The following is a 6,543-nucleotide window of genomic DNA, read 5'->3' on the forward strand; positions in this document are numbered from 1 at the left end:
TTCAATAAGGTGCAAACTTTTTCACATGACTGTACATACATACATTTTAAATGGATAAACAACCTGTAATAGTCTGTTGCAATAATGCTGTAAAACTGATGAAATATTTTGTGCATGCGCCAAATTAGTCAGCTGATTTGTGCATACATGTAAGATAATTTTGCACATACTTAGTAGTTAACAAGTGTCATAAATGTGCATTCCAGGTGTTGTTTTCACTGTTATTGAGCATAGAAACATTATTGTCTGCATTCATAGTATGCATAGAGTTCATATCAGTTGGAAGCAGCTTGTCTTAGTCTATCATTAGCAAAGTTTACAATTTGCTCAAATGTTTTTAAAATGAGAACATCAGCATCATCATCTATTTCGATCTCATCGTGGTAGTTCTTCAGTTCATTGGCACCCCAATCTTCTCACAGCACAACTGCATCTAAAGAAAGAGAAGAGGTAAAAAAGAAAAAAAGAAAAAGATGACTCTACAAATATCAGAAAAACTCAGTATTCATAAATTATATTTACATTAAATGGCATGATCTACTGTCTCTTTGATCCTCTTGTTGGCGTATACCTTCTTTAGGTCTTTTTTCACCAGTGAACATACTTCACTACTTCATACGTCACTTTAGTCATGACGATCACTTGAGGAATTCCTACAATGATAGAATAAGTGGTCTATGAAATGGTTCAACTTTTTCTTGTTGTCTTAAAAGGGTCCTATTATGCTCTTTTACAAAGTCTTGATTTTGTTTTGGGGGTGTACTAGAACAGGCTCTCATACTAGGTTGTTCGAAAAACACATTATTTTTCACATATTTTACATTTGTATCATTAACTGACAGTCACCACTGATAAGCTACCACTAAATATTGTAGAAACTTAATTTGCTGTAAAGTTGCAATGATTTGTATGGTGAAACGCGCTGTACAAATAAACTTGACTTGACTATTTAGTGTTTCTGTTACAATAATGCTCACAACTCTGTGTTTTTATAACAGTAAAAGCATTTTTAGTGTAGTCACACTGTTATATCGAGTAAAAGCATATAACCCCACTTTATTGGTAACGTTATTTAAATAGCATATGTTAATGTTGAACTTATTCATGAACAGATGGCGCTGTATTAAGCAATATATAAAAGTGTTTCTGTTGCTTTATTCAAACATTTCTGAAACGTCTGTGTATTTGACAAATATTGCATATAATTCACTTCATCTGTGATAGAGTATGCAAACACTGCGAGAACGTCATTACCAAAAGAAGTGTCCAATTTGACGTCTCTGCTTTTAATTCCACCCTGACTGCAAGCGGCCACTCTCTCCAGCCGGAGGCAGGCTAGTGTAGTTCCTCTCGAACAACCTAGTCTTCTCGAGCAAGTAACTGCTGCACTGCCGATGACTTCCGTAACCATGAAAGAAACGTGTTAAGTGGCGTGCTCTTGCTCTCGCTTGGGTCACTGAATGCGTGCGCGCGCATAAGTATTCAACTCTTAACAGTGTAAATAACTCCGAATGCATGAAATGACATTAGACCCCGTTAAGCGCAGCATATTGCAGCTACAGCGTGTTGCCAGTGACAAAAGATAAATACCGCACATTCGCATAAACTAGCACTTAACTGAAAACAACTAAATGAGCCTAAGCAACACGGATAGCCTTAGCAACACGCATGTTGCAGATAACCTGAGAGCATTAAATGGAACTTAGCTTGTGAAGATGTTCGAGAGAGTGAAACATAGCAGCTGTGAAGTGGATGCTTGATCTCTTGATATCCTTCTTGGGGATGAAGTTCCCATCTGAACTTGTTCTTGAGTCAGTCACATAACTCGTGGAGTCCATGTCAATAATGTAGCAATAGGTGAAGTAATGCTAACTCAGTCACTTCCGAATCAGGCAGCTTATGATCAATACGGTGAATTCAAGTGTTCAAGTTAACGAACTTGAATGCATCAGAGGTCAGACCATTGGGGAAATGAATTCCACTTCTCTAAATTCCCGATTCCTAGTGATGATGGTGTTTTGCCTGCCGAATTTGCCATTTAATTATCTATTGAGCAATGCGAAAACTGCTGATAACACTGAGGGACCTTATATATGAATGCTTAGATAGGTTAGGATGCTAAACACAGTTTTGTGTCTTATCTGATGAATATTTAAGGAACAGTTTGCCAGAGTTGTTTTTGTGGGAATAACTGTTATTTTGAAAAAGCACATTTATGCAATTAGCACAATAAATTAATGCATACACTTTAGAAAATTAGTGTTACTGTTACATCCCACCACTGTACTGGTGTAGGTTATAGCAACAGCAACACTCCTTAATCTCCAAATATAAAAACAATAACCATAATTCATAGACCAGTCTTACTTATATCACTGATGCTTTGGCGGATTATCCTCAATTTGTCAATAAATTGGTCATCTGTGATATGGATTGAAGTTGCGTCCACAGTGTAAACCAGGCAGAAAGCCTGATCAGATAGTGAAGGGTCACTGATGTAATCTTCACTTGTGTGACTAAGTGGCTACTCTGGGTTGAACCAAGATTTAAAATAGAGACAGAAAATATGTGAAAATATCATATGTATTGCACAAATATAAATCCTTTTTGAAGACATACTGAATGTTTAATATTTAAATGAATGTGGTTTATTACTTTGGAGTTTTCCTTCAAATGTCCTAATACGGCTTGGATGATATCTTCTGGCTGAGACCCCGCCAATATATGAGATTGTAAACCCATTGTATCAGTCAAGACAAAAGGCAAATCACAATCTGCACCTCTGACTCTGTGTGTTGTAAGCTACAAGCTGCAAAATGCGTTTTAAGTTTAGAAACATTTTAAGTCTCCCCTCCCTTGCCTCACAGTGCTTTGGTCCAAATGCCTGCTTTCCTCTTTTACATCACCTACACACACACGAGTCCGGTGAGACACCGTGAGAGAGAACAAAGACAATAGCTGTGGAACTCCAGTAAGTAAAGCTGTCAAGGCTATTTTATTCACTTAAACATCGGATAAAGTGATTATTTTCTCTTTAATTCAGATGATGCCAATGTATTTTTCAATGAGTCCCTATGTTAGCAACACTGTAAATAGGTTGCTGTAAATTTTACAGTAACTTACTGGCAGCTGGATGCCAGTAAGTTGCTGTAAAAATGTTTACAGTATTATTACTGTAATTGCATTTACAGTACAATAATGTATTTAATGTATTTTATTTACAGTATTATTACCGTATTTTCATTTAGTTATTTCATAGTCATTTCATTTATTTTCATTTAGTTAAAAAAATGTTTACCTGTAAAAAACAATCCAATTGTAGTACTGCACTGTAAACTATGATTTTACCATCCCAGCATTTTACATTTTCTTTTTAAAAGTACAACTTACAAATATTGACATCTCTGATGCACTAGCTTAAAAAAGGGCATCACCACAGTCCCCCGGGGACTTTGTATCATGGCAAAACATACACATACTGAAAAGCAAAAATTAGCAAGTATCTCCATTCTGTCACCGATGGAGTTTTGGTTCCTTGCCGCTTTCGCCTCTGGCTTGCTTAGTTGGGGACACTTCATTTCCAGCGATATCGTTGACTTGATTGAACAGATACTATTTAAACTGAACTGAGCTGGATGATGGCATCACTGAATCCAATGATGAACTGTCTTTAACTGAAAAATGAGTATTTACTATTATCATTTTGCATTATTGACACACTATTTTCCTAATTAATGCTGTTCAGTTGCTTTGACACAATCTGTATTGTTAAAAGCGCTATATAAATAAAGGTGACTTGACTTGACTTAAATAAAATATCTCCTTTTGAAGTGGACTTTGTGCTTTGTAACTTTGCAGATCTTTTGTATGCTCAAACAGCAACATTACAGACTAACTAAAGTTGAAAAAGTAAAAAAGCATAATAAATTTCCCTTTAAGGAAATGTTATTTTAAAATACTGGACTTGCTCTGATAGAGATAGCTCTGGAACAAGCATGTTCCCAACAATACAGCTATAACTTAAGAACAAGCATGTTCCCAGTAATGACCAGGTAGCTTAACTAAGAACAAGCATATACCCATACGACTAGACAGCTTAAGAACAATCATGTTCCCAATAATGACCAGGAAGCTTAAGAACAAGCATATTCCCAATATGACTAGATAGCTTAAGAACAAGCATGTTCCGATTACGACTACAGCTTTTAGAACAAGCATGTTCCAATAACAACCAGATAGCTCTGGGACAAGCAGGTTACAGACAATGCAACTATAACTTAAGAACAAGCTTGTTCCCAATAACAACCGAGAGCTTAAGAACAAGCATGTTTCCAATACAACTAGACATAACAAGCGTGTCTGATATGGGGACAGAATCAACGCTGAACTGACGGCTGCATCCGAAACTGGAAAATGCTGCCTTTGGAGGACACATTTCAAGGTAGGAAGGCATCGAGACACATCGAATCCAAAATTAGCTTAACTTCCTGCCTCCTGAGATACCTCATCTGGCTGATATTTAAAGGCGGAATAGATCTCCTTCGCTGCCTTGATACCCACAATCCTGTGTGTTCTATCCCATGATGGTTGATCAAATAAATCATTGAATAGTCACCAAAGCTCGTTCTATTTTGTTGTAGATCACTGAACCGTTGCTGCCTCAGAAGCATGTCCGATATCAGTTTCATGAGTTACCTTCATGATCAAACACCGCCCGCAAAGCCACTGGCCGACAGGCGGCGAGGCAGCATGTCAGCAGCCCAGGCCCTCGGATGCAAACGACTTCAACTGAACCACGACCGTTTACCATTTTCTCTTGGAGCTGCACCGCAGCAGATGATTCTGTTTGCACCATGGTCGTTATTTCCTGCTGATTAAATATATGCTGTAGTGCTATAAAAATAAAGTCGACTTGACTAAGTTAAAGGGGACATAACACACACAGTTTCGGCCAATCTCATGTTAATCTTGAGTACCTATAGTGTAGTATTGCATCATTCACATCTCCGAAGAGTCTTCAGTTTTATCAGATTTATAAAAGAAAGATACAGCTTTACGATTCTCTCCGAAAACAGCCGAGCTCCTGGAGTCGAGCCGTGGGCAGAGCTGAAGAGTCACGAGGACTTACGGGGTGATTGGCAACGAACATAGACATTGATGCAGTTTTACAGCCGTTCCTAATCATGACCGGGATCTTTTATCGCTGGGACTGCTGCGTCTTTCAGTATCAAACGATGTGCAAATCCAGTGTCAGAATGCACCTTGTTATAAAACATTAATCACCAAAATGACGGGAACAAACAAACGCGCTTGAGAAACTCCGTTGCTGCCCTGGAAAAACAAATTGCATTCACTGTTCACATACACTGAATAAGGTTATCTCTTCCTCTCATTCAAAAGCACACATCTTCAGAGACATTAGGCTTGTTCGACTTCATGAGGCACCGCAAAGATCAGCTGCCGCCTGTCAAAAGCAATGCATTCTGGTTAGAAAAATTGTCCGAATTTGATCGGCGCTGCAGCCACCTTACGATCACATGTGCCATCAAAGTACCGCGAGAGCAAAACGAGACCAGCCGCCTAGTCTCTGCGAAAGCCTTGATATGACACACTTTATTCTCGTTGGTTAGATTCTGTGATAAGCACGATGTGTGTTGCGTGCTTATTCTAACAATTCAATTCCAATAATGCTCACAACTCTGTGTTTTTATAACAGTAAAAGCATTTTTAGTGTAGTCACACTGTTATATTGAGTAAAAGCATATAACCCCACTTTATTGGTAACGTTATTTAAATAGCATATGTTAATGTTGAACTTATTCATGAACAGATGGCGCTGTATTAAGCAATATATAAAAGTGTTTCTGTTGCTTTATTCAAACATTTCTGAAACGTCTGTGTATTTGACAAATATTGCATATAATTCACTTCATCTGTGATAGAGTATGCAAACACTGCGAGAACGTCATTACCAAAAGAAGTGTCCAATTTGACGTCTCTGCTTTTAATTCCACCCTGACTGCAAGCGGCCACTCTCTCCAGCCGGAGGCAGGCTAGTGTAGTTCCTCTCGAACAACCTAGTCTTCTCGAGCAAGTAACTGCTGCACTGCCGATGACTTCCGTAACCATGAAAGAAACGTGTTAAGTGGCGTGCTCTTGCTCTCGCTTGGGTCACTGAATGCGTGCGCGCGCATAAGTATTCAACTCTTAACAGTGTAAATAACTCCGAATGCATGAAATGACATTAGACCCCGTTAAGCGCAGCATATTGCAGCTACAGCGTGTTGCCAGTGACAAAAGATAAATACCGCACATTCGCATAAACTAGCACTTAACTGAAAACAACTAAATGAGCCTAAGCAACACGGATAGCCTTAGCAACACGCATGTTGCAGATAACCTGAGAGCATTAAATGGAACTTAGCTTGTGAAGATGTTCGAGAGAGTGAAACATAGCAGCTGTGAAGTGGATGCTTGATCTCTTGATATCCTTCTTGGGGATGAAGTTCCCATCTGAACTTGTTCTTGAGTCAGTCACATAAC

General features: G+C 38.5%; 1 pseudogene; it reads right to left on the reverse strand.

Annotated features, from left to right (window-relative positions):
* Positions 1–275: 275 nt before the first annotated feature.
* Positions 276–4,855, reverse strand: LOC107568978 (interferon-induced protein 44-like; annotated as a pseudogene).
* Positions 4,856–6,543: the final 1,688 nt, after the last annotated feature.

Source organism: Sinocyclocheilus grahami, unplaced genomic scaffold (genome assembly GCF_001515645.1).
Source record: "Sinocyclocheilus grahami isolate Dianchi unplaced genomic scaffold, SAMN03320097.WGS_v1.1 scaffold1298.1, whole genome shotgun sequence".
NCBI classification, from domain to species: Eukaryota; Metazoa; Chordata; class Actinopteri; order Cypriniformes; family Cyprinidae; genus Sinocyclocheilus; species Sinocyclocheilus grahami.